Below are 10,475 nucleotides of genomic sequence, written 5' to 3'. Positions count from 1 at the left end.
TGTAACATTTTCCAAAAACCACAGTCCTGCATTAGAACAACTGGTTATTAATAATGAAGTGAATGTATTAAAATACAAAATAAATAGCCATATAAACAATTATTTTTTTATTAAAAATATACAGTATTGGTGTTAGCATACACAAAAAGTTATGTAGTTTTTTTTAATGAATTTTGGGAGACATCTTTCATGAGTTTTTATAAATGATGGTAATGTGACTGTCATGCCTCCCACGGCGGTGCAACCGGAAACACACACACACACACACACACACACACACACACACACACATTTTCAGAACCGCCCGTCCCATACGGGGTCGCGGGGAGCCGGAGCCTACCCAGCAACACAGGGCGTAAGGCCGGAGGGGGAGGGGACACACCCAGGACGGGACGCCAGTCCGTCGCAAGGCACCCCAAGTGGGACCCGTACCCCAGACCCACCGGAGAGCAGGACTGTGGTCCAACCCACTGCGCCACCGCACCCCCACCGGAAACACCTGCCACGAATCATTAAACACAGGTATAAGAAGGGAATGTGGGACACCTTGTTCAGCCTTATCGATCTCTCGCGCTCCTGGTCTTGCGCCACAATCCTCGATCCTCGCCCTGCTCCTCGATCCTCGCCCTGACCCTCGCTGCTTGTCCTATTCCTCGTCTCCGATTCACTGGTTTGCCTGATCACTCGCCTGTTTCTTGGATTACGGTTCTTGGATTTGCCTCTTTGGATTCTATTTGTACATCGGTGACCCTTTGCCTGTTCCCTGGCAATGTCTACTGAACCACCCCTTGACCAAGCTTCCTGTGCCCCGCACTTGGGTCCAACGCAACCGCGCCAGGGGAATAGCATGACAGTGAACCCCTCACAGCAGGAATTTACTCAATGAGGTGATTTCACAGAATGCATTATGTGAGGAACAGGCAAAAAATCGATATGAGATCCATCCTAGATGTCCTGCTTTCCCCCAGAGAGCTCAAAGTGCTCCAAAATCATGAAAATATCACCTATAATGAAAAACACTGAGAACTGGTACAGAAGTGTATTTCGAGCACTCAGTCTAGACACACAGTTTTTCTAAATATCTCCGATAGTTCATTTTCCTCAACGTAATGAAATTTGATGAAATTTGTGAAGAACAAGAAAAATAACAGCTTAGAATTAAATTTATTGTGTACAGTCAGTCACTCATTTTATTGGACATTTAAGGATCTTTGTAGAGCAATAATCTATCCGTGATACTGTCCATTTCTCTCCACTGATCTACTTCACAAGCTGTGACAGTACCTGGTGTCCCAAAGTCAGACGTTACCCATTGCAGTACTTTCCCAAAAATAAGAATCTGTTTTCTAAAGCCGTTGTGTGGAGAATGTTTGGAGTGTAAAGTTTGTGCACATTTCCTAGACAGTCACTGCTTTTTATGGGCCACTGCAAGTGTGACTCACATCAGGGCTCTTTATGTGTCACGGCACCTTAAAATGTCCCTTCACAGTGGAGCCAACAAGCAAACCTTACAAAAATTAACAGAACACAAAGGCTAAGAAAAAAAAAAACAAATAAAAACCCAAACTGAAGAAAGTCTTCGGCCACCTTCCTAACTACAGTACTCCTACCTACTTCTACACCATCTGAAGAAAGTAAAAAACAAAGAACTACAGAGGTGTACAAAAAAGAAAGAAGCAAATATACCAAAGTAGCAGCAATAAAAAGATGGTGTCACGCCCCCGGGATTGAGCAGAGCACCTGCAGTTAATTGAGAACCCCTGGGGACAAAATGAGCTCTGAGTCCACACCATAGCGTGCATTCTAGCAAACACTTTTCTGGTTTTGCAGTATCAGAGTCTTTGCCTTGCTTGTTCCCTTGTTCCTGGTTTCTGATCTTGCCCGTTTTCCCTGACTAATGACCTCGGGTTGCCTGTATTGTGACGTTTGTGCCTTGCAAGACTTTCGCCTGTCCTTGACTTCGTGTATGTCCTGTCCTATGAACCTTGCTGAAAGCTTAAAACCAACCCACGACTGGGTCCATTACCTACCTGTCTCCAGCCTGTTTGTTTCAAACATGACAGATGGAGAGAAAGAACTATCAAAATTATACGAGAACAGGTTTGTTAATCAATGAGAAAGCTCTCCAATGGTCACCAGGAAGTATCTTCTCAAGATCTGGGAAGCCCTGGCTTTCCTGGTCCAGTGAATCAGGTCCATCATTCCTTGAATGGCAGTTTTGACTCTAAACCCAAAACAGAATCGACACTCCTGTGGACGGATCAGATAGGAATCAGAACTGTCCTGGAACAAGATGTGTGGAAAACACTCTTAGGAGTGTGTGTGTATGTTGGGGGACAAGAATTACCGAAACTGGGACTTTAAAGGCCTTTCTCTGAAAGGATAATAATGGAACACAACATGTCAAAAAACTAAAATGTAATTGTTGCAAGTTTTGTTCGGTGTGCTCTCATGTTGGTGAAGTATTGATTACATGACCTTTGTATATGATGTGTTCTGAGCGTGTACTTTGTTACCTTTGTTAAGTATAATTAATTTACTACTTCTCTAATGCATAGATGGCTGCGCCAACAGGTTATAGGCCCAGGAGAGAAGTTGGTAACAAATGGAGTAGACTGTGTTTCGACAGAGAAGAAAAGAATTACGGACTTTCTGAAACAAAGTTTTTGGGGCACCTGTGTTTGCTGGGACTGAAAGAGACCATATTGAAAGTTCCCACACCGAGTGATAGAGAAAACGCGGACAATGATGAGAATGACGACACTGATAAAAATGAAGAAGCCTATGCGGAATTGATTCAGTTTTTGGATGATAAAAGTCTTTCCCTTGTAATGAGACAAGCCGCAGATGACGGAAGAAAGGCTCTGCAGACACTGAGAAGCTACTATGCTCTAGGTAAAGGGAAGCCACGAATTATTAACCTGCGTACAGAATTAACATCCCTTCAGAAAAAGCCAAATGAAACCGTTACGGATTCCATTATTTGGGCAGAAACGGCCGTTACAGCTCAGAGGAATGCTGAGGAGACGCTCAGTTGTGGACTGTTGATTGCAACGATTCTTAAAGGTTTGCCAGAATCATTTAAACCATTTGCAGTACATGTAACACAGAGTGATGAAAATATGACTTTTGCAGAAGTTTTGAAAACACTGAAAAATATGCTAGTTCAAATGACTACAACATTATGAAAGCGAGTGGTACAACTTTTGAGAAAGGAGGGAGAGAGAGAAACGCAAACCCTGACATTACGTGTTATAGTTGTGGTCAAACAAGACATAAAGCCCGGAGATGTCCAAATGAACGTTGTAAAAGTCAAACACAGTGGTGTAGTTATTGCAAAAGCTCAACACACAAAGATGCATCTTGCAGATGCAAAAGGAGAGATAACGTAAAACAAGCGACGGATACAGAGGACGCAGATGAACATGCATTTGTCTTCAAAACGAGTGATTATCAACTAGACAGACTGAAACATAAAGGGCTAATGGTTGATACAGGAGCAACATCGTACATAATTACCGACATCGGAAAGTTTAAGAAATTTGATGATACGTTCCAAACAGGAAAACATTTCATTGAGTTTGCAGACGGGACAAGAGCGAGTGGCATTGCGTTAAAAAGAGGTGACATGGAGATATGTTTGATTAACAGTGAAGGAAAGCAAGTGAGCACAATGCTGAAGAAAGCGCTGTACATTCCTTAGTATCCGCAAGACATATTCTCTGTTAAAGCAACGACTGCCAATGGAGCTTCTGTTAATTTTCGACAAGAATATGACGAGCTCATTCACAAAGATGGCATGAGATTTGAAATAAAAGAGTATTATAGATTGTACTATCTAAACACTGTAGATATGGGAGAAAATTATTGTAACGGCTGTTACGATATTCAAACTTGGCATGAAATCCTCGGCCACTGCAACTATGATGATGGTTCCAAGTTGCCAGATATAGTGGAAGGAATGGAAATCAAAGGGAAGAGTGACAAGTCTAAACTGAACGGTGAAGTTTGCACACAAGGAAAATTTGTGCAAAGCAGGAACAGAGAACCCGATGCACGTGCCAAAGTCCCACATGAACTTATGCGCACAGACTTGGCTGGTCCTATTCAACCAGAGGCTAAAGATGGTCACAGGTATGCACTTGTATTTACTGATGATTTCTCAGGCACAAGATTTGTTTACTTCCTGAAATCTAAAAGTGACTCTGTAAAGGCGACTGAAAAATTCCTAGCAGACATTGCTCCTTATGGTACTGTAAAGTGCATTAGGTCAGATAATGGCACTGAATTCACAGCAACAGATTTTCGGTCATTGCTAAGCAAAAATCGCATTAAACATGAGACCTCTGCACCATATTCACCCTACCAAAACGGTACTGCTGAAAGAAGTTGGCGAACATTGTTTGAAATGGCCAGATGCATGCTCATTGAGAGTCAATTACCAAAAGAGCTGTGGACTTATGCTGTGATGACTGCTGCAATAATTCGCAACAGATGCATTAATAACAGAATGAAGCAGACTCCATACTACATGCTGACAAGAAGAAAACCGGATCTTTCAAAGATGAGAGTTTTTGGATCAATGTGTTATGCATACAAACACAACAAAAAGGAGCTAGATTCATGCTGTGAAAAGAGAATATTTGTTGGGTATGACAAGAATAGCCCTTCATACCTAGTTTATTACACAGACACTGGAAAAGTCCGTAAACACAGGCTTGTAAAATTCTTCAAGAAATGTGCTGTCGAGCAGCAAACTTGAACTGACCCACAAATACCAGATGAGGATGTCTATGGGGGAAATTGTTTGCCATCTAAGGTAACAACAAACATCACTGAACAGAGTTCAGGGAAGTTCCAAGAGAGTGGAGACGAAACAGATCTTCAAAATGATGATCAGACTGAAGATATTCAGAACAGATGCAACCCCAAAAGGAACAGGAAAGCTCCCCAATACTTATCTGACTACGTAACTGATACTGAAGATGATGATCAGATATTTACTAACATTGACTACTGTTACAGAATGTGTAACACTCTCTAACACAAACCTTCAAGTAAGCCATGGGCTCAACCAAATCACAGGTCTGGATTAAAGCCATGGAAGAAGAGATGGATTCTCTAAAAGAAAATTAAACTTTCACATTGATGGCTCTACCCGAAGGCAAACATGCAGTGGGGGATAGAAGGGTCTTTGCAATTAAGAACAATGCAGATAACAGTGAAACTTATAAGGCAAGATATGTTGCTAAAGGTTATAGTCAAGTAATGGGAAGAGACTATAAGGAACCATTTTCTCCGACGGCAAATATCACATCAAATTCGTGTCTTGATGCAAATGGCAGCACAGTATGACCTTGTTCTACACCAGATGGCTGTAAAGACGACTTACTTACATGCTCCAATTGATTGTGAGATCTATGTGGAACAGCCAGAAGGTTTTGAGGTAAAATCAGATACTGGTGAAAAACTTGTCTGTAAACTAAACAAGTCATTGTATGGTCTGAAACAGTCAGGTAGAAACTGGAATAAGGTACTGCATGATTACCTGAGTGAAAATGACTTCATGCAAAATCCTGCAGACTCTTGTGTCTACAGCAAACAAACTGAAAAAGAGAGAGTGATACTAATAGTCTGGGTTAATGATCTGATTATTGCTTCTAGTAGCAACGAGTTAGTAAATGATGTGAAAAGGATGCTGACAGCTAAATTCAAGATGAAAGTCCTTGGTAAATTGAAACATTTCCCAGACATTGCTTTTGAGCAAATGGATGGAGTTGTAAAGATGAATCAAAAAGGGTACATCTCAAAAATACTGGAAAGGTTCAATATGTCGAATTGTAAATCCAGGTCAACCCCATGCGAACAAAAGCTAGAGTATAACAGTGATGGAAACTCTGTAAACCACACAAAGTATCGTGAAGCAGTGGGTAGTCGGATTTATCGAATGACATGTACTAGACCAGATCTTAGTTGGGTTGTCAGTAAACTGTCTCAATCTATGTCAAAACCAAATGAGCAATACTGGAGTACAGTGAAGCATGTGATGAGGTATTTGAAGAGTACGCTAAACCAAGAACTGTCTTACAAGAAGAGTAGTGAGAAGCTGAATCTTACAGCATACAGCGATGCTGACCTCAACTTTGCTTTTCGATTCCGATTTGGCTTTATTAAACGTCTGTTTACGAAACTCTGCACTTGAGTCCGCCCTCAAGAAGCGTAACCATGACATGCACATTATTTTAATATAATATAAAAGTTATAAAGGAATGATGAAAATACACAAAGTGTAAAATCTAAAGTCTAAAATATGTATTTTATGCTGAACTAAAAACCGTCTTGAATTCAGAGCTGTTTCCTGCTATAAGCAGAACAAATGGTTCTTTTGGGGTCTGAAGCCACTGGGGGAACCAGTGACTTTACATTTACATTGACATTTATTTCATTGACATTTTTCTCCAAAGTAACATAGATCTTGGAGAAAAATACAAAAAGTGTGTTTCATCAACAGAAGGAGCGATTTGGGTTCAGACATTTGATTCTGGAGTACAGTCCATTTGTCACATTCCATCATATGAACCAGTGTAAGTCACTCCAGTAGCTGCATAAAGGTTTATTCATTATTCAACAAGTAGTTACTTTTAAAAAATTATTAAAAATAAACATTTATCATGCACTAATGAGATCAATGGAGAAGTGAGTGAGTGAGAAGTGACTTTTTTCCCCTAATAGCATTCTCTGTTTTTTACAAAAATCTCAGTTCAGTACATTGTTTTGGTGAAAGTTCTGTGTCAAACAAAAGCCTAGAAAAATGTTATATCTATTTCTTTATTCAAAAGTTCAAAAACCTATTTTTCCTCTAAAGTGACTTTTAATTATTTTACCCATCTGGGTACTTTTAGTGGAACAATTTAGAATGAGTACCTCACTCAAGGGTACAACAGCTGGAGGTGGGATTTAAACCTGCAACTTTTACATCCAAAAGGAGCAGCTCTAACCACTACACTACCAGCCACCTCTGTTCATTTCTCTTGTGTTTTATCTTTTTCTTTATTAAAAAGTTTTTCTGATCAAAATAAAGGGAAGGGTTCTTTCTATGAAGTTTTCATTCCCTGGTGGGGGGCCCAAGTACAATATTTCTTAGGCCCCCAAACTGTTCAGAAACAGGCCTGCTGTAACTAACAGAAAAGTGAGTTCATGGACAAAAACACAAGATGAACACTGAGTGTTTAGAGATGCTGGACACAGACAAGAATGGAACAAAGACTGGAGACATTGTTCTCTTCAGAGATGGGGGGACAGTGGACTCTATTCAGGTTCTGCAAGGAGGGTGCTGGTGCTCCTTATATCTATGCTGTTCTCAGGTGCAGGTTTTTTTGGTCTGGACCATCACAGGGGATGCGACACATAAGTTGTAAATGGAAATGACAAGTCAGCAGTGTTACAGCTTCCCAAGGAAATCATAGTAAAGTTCATGGAAGGAGCTGCTCAAGCTGTACTGTGTTGTATTATATTACACTGTTGCTCTGAACCAAAAACTCTGCCTTGATGTTTAAAAAGTTGTCATATTTTCTCATTTCCTCTCTCCACCTGCATGATTTCCAAATATTGATTTTCTTTAGTTACCAAAATTGGTTTGTGAAATTTACACTACAAAAGAACATGAAATAATTTAAAAAACTAAACTGTGAATGAAAAATAAAATAAAATAAGACGTGAAAAAAAGAATTTTAAAAACTGTGTGGAGTTGGGGGGGGAATCTGGGTTGAAAACATATTTTACACATTACATCATTCCTATTATAAGCAAAAAATCCTAGAATAAATATAGCAATGTTTTTTAAATGGTATCTGAAGAGATATCACCTTAACACCACATGTCCTACCTCTCTGTGTCACTTGTACTTGAAGAGAGGAATCTGATCCTGTTGCCCCCACCCTCTTTTGTAACACATACAGGAGGGTTATTTGCATGGAGGAAACACTTTGCATTAACAGCACATGCTTTAGTGTCCTGTTACTCTTTATAGTTCTGTCGGTTTAACTCTTCACGACTGACAGCCGTCTTTCATGGCAAAATATCCCTCAACAATAATGAATTTTATTACAGCTCTCATCTTGGCACTGCTCTTCAGATTTCATAGTAAGTGTATGAACTTAGAGGGGGTGCGGTGGCGCAGTGGGTTGAACCACAGTCCTGCTCTCCGGTGGGTCTGGGGTTTGAGTCCCGCTTGGGGTGCCTTGCGACGGACTGGCATCCCGTCCTGGGTGTGTCCCCTCCCCCTCCGGCCTTACGCCCTGTGTTACCGGGTAGGCTCCGGTTCCCCGTGACCCTGGATGGGACAAGCGGTTCTGAAAATGTGTGTGTGTGTGTGTATGAACTTATACTTATGCACAAAAGCCATCTTAACTAGATGATGGATTCACTTTTTAAACAATATAACTGAAATCGTTGCCATAATATAATGCTGTACATTTTGTTGCAGAATCTGAAGGACAAATTACTGTAACCCAGACACCTGCAGTGAAAGCTGTTCTTCAGGGAGACACAGTTACTGTAAACTGTAAAACCAGCAGTCCAGTAAATGGTGCAGGATCCTCTATTCCTCGTATGGCCTGGTACCTACAGAAACCTGGAGAACCTCCTAAGCTCGTCATCTATGATGCTACTAAACGTTACCATGGAATTCCAGATCGATTCAGTGGCAGTGGATCTAGTGCAGACTTCACTCTGACCATCGGTGGAGTCCAGGCTGAAGATGCAGGAGATTATTACTGTCAGAGTTTACACTACCCTAATAGTGTCTGGGTGTTCACACAGTGTTATAGAGCCGTACAAAAACCTCCTCAGTCACACTTTACAGTTATTGCACTGCTGCACCTGGGACCCCCTGCAGCTGCTCAGGAGACAAAATTGACAGAACACCTACAGAAAGAGTATAAACTGTTTTCTGTTAGGGACATAAAATATTTAAGGGGATAAAGAGATGTATTATTCCTAAAGAATAATAGAAATGATACTATTCCATTTTCATTGCAGTCACAGGATTTACACACGGACCTTCTCACTCCATAGATTGCAGCTCCCTCTCTGTCCTTCTCCCTGCCCCTGTGCTGCACAGACAACTCATCTGGACATTTGAGTGACCTCTCTGCTGTCAGTCCACCATAGGAATCGAGTATACCTTGACATGTTCATCTCACACCTCATTACTGCTTATTTTTGGGTAGACAGATTTTATTTTTCATGCCATTTTCAGTCCCATTCACTGGTTAATGTACATAAACAAATGTGTTTCAGAACAATTTCCATTTATCAGTAATAATCATACATCACATGTAGTTCTTACCTCAGTGTCCTGTAACCTGAGAGTGGTCTTCCTAACCTTACCTCGTCTGGTAACCTGTAGTCCTGCTCTGTAATGTTGTCCATGAGCCTTTGAGCAGGATAACTGGTCTTAGTTGAGCTCATCTTCTCAAACCCGAGTCCAAGCTGCGTTGAGAGTCTGACCTGTTCACTGGTAGCTGTGACAGTAATGGTTGAGTTCTCTGTTCTTCCTTTTACAAAATTGCTTGACAGTTGTCATGATTTCCTCCAGGAACTCAGACGTCAGACCCAAGTGCGGAGCTCAGGGTGTTTTATTATCGGAAATCCAAAACTCGTTGTCCGAAAAAGCAGGCAGGGGTCACCAAGGCGCGAACCTAGGCAAAAGAAAGACGTAATCTAAAGACAGACTGGAAGTTGAGGAAATACTGGGAAGACTTGTAGACACGGGAGAAGGGTTCAGGAACAAGGACAAGGAGACAGGGAAGCAGGGGTGAGTAGGAGAGCAGATGCAATACACAAGCAGCTAGCAAGGCTGAACTAAGGTTCCGCGTCCTGCTGTGCTCTGAGCTCCCTTTTATACGAGCGTCGCATAATCCACCACAGGTGAAAGTGAAGGGCGTGACAGTACCCCCATCCATGAGCGGCACTGGCCGCTCTGTGGCGGCTGGGGGGTACCCTCGGGGCCTGGGCACGGGACGGTCCAGATGGTCCCACTGGAAGGCAGAGATCAGATCAGGGTCCAAGATATCATGAGCAGCCACCCAATAGTGTTCCTCCGACCCATAAGCCTCCCAGTTCACCAGGTATTGGAAAACACCACCCTGATGATGGGAATCCAGTAAGGTCCGCACCGCATAGGTGGGGGCATCCCCGACATGCAAGGGAAGGGGTGGGGGTGAGTCAAGCTGAGGTTGGTGTAGGCATGTGGTGCAGGGCTTGAGAAAGGATGCATGGAACGTAGGGCGCACCCATAAGTGTGGGGGCAGCTGGAGTCGGTAGGACACAGGAGAGATTCGGCAAAGGACCTTGCATAGACCAATGTATCGGGGGCTGAGTTTCGTTGACAGGTAGGCACCACAAAGGCCTTTGGTGGACAGTCAGACCCTCTATCCGGGTACAAAGAAGAGCAGACATCTGCGGTGGTCAAC

This window comes from Scleropages formosus, unplaced genomic scaffold (genome assembly GCF_900964775.1).
Source record: "Scleropages formosus unplaced genomic scaffold, fSclFor1.1, whole genome shotgun sequence".
Taxonomy (NCBI): domain Eukaryota; kingdom Metazoa; phylum Chordata; class Actinopteri; order Osteoglossiformes; family Osteoglossidae; genus Scleropages; species Scleropages formosus.
This window is presented reverse-complemented; position numbering follows the sequence as displayed.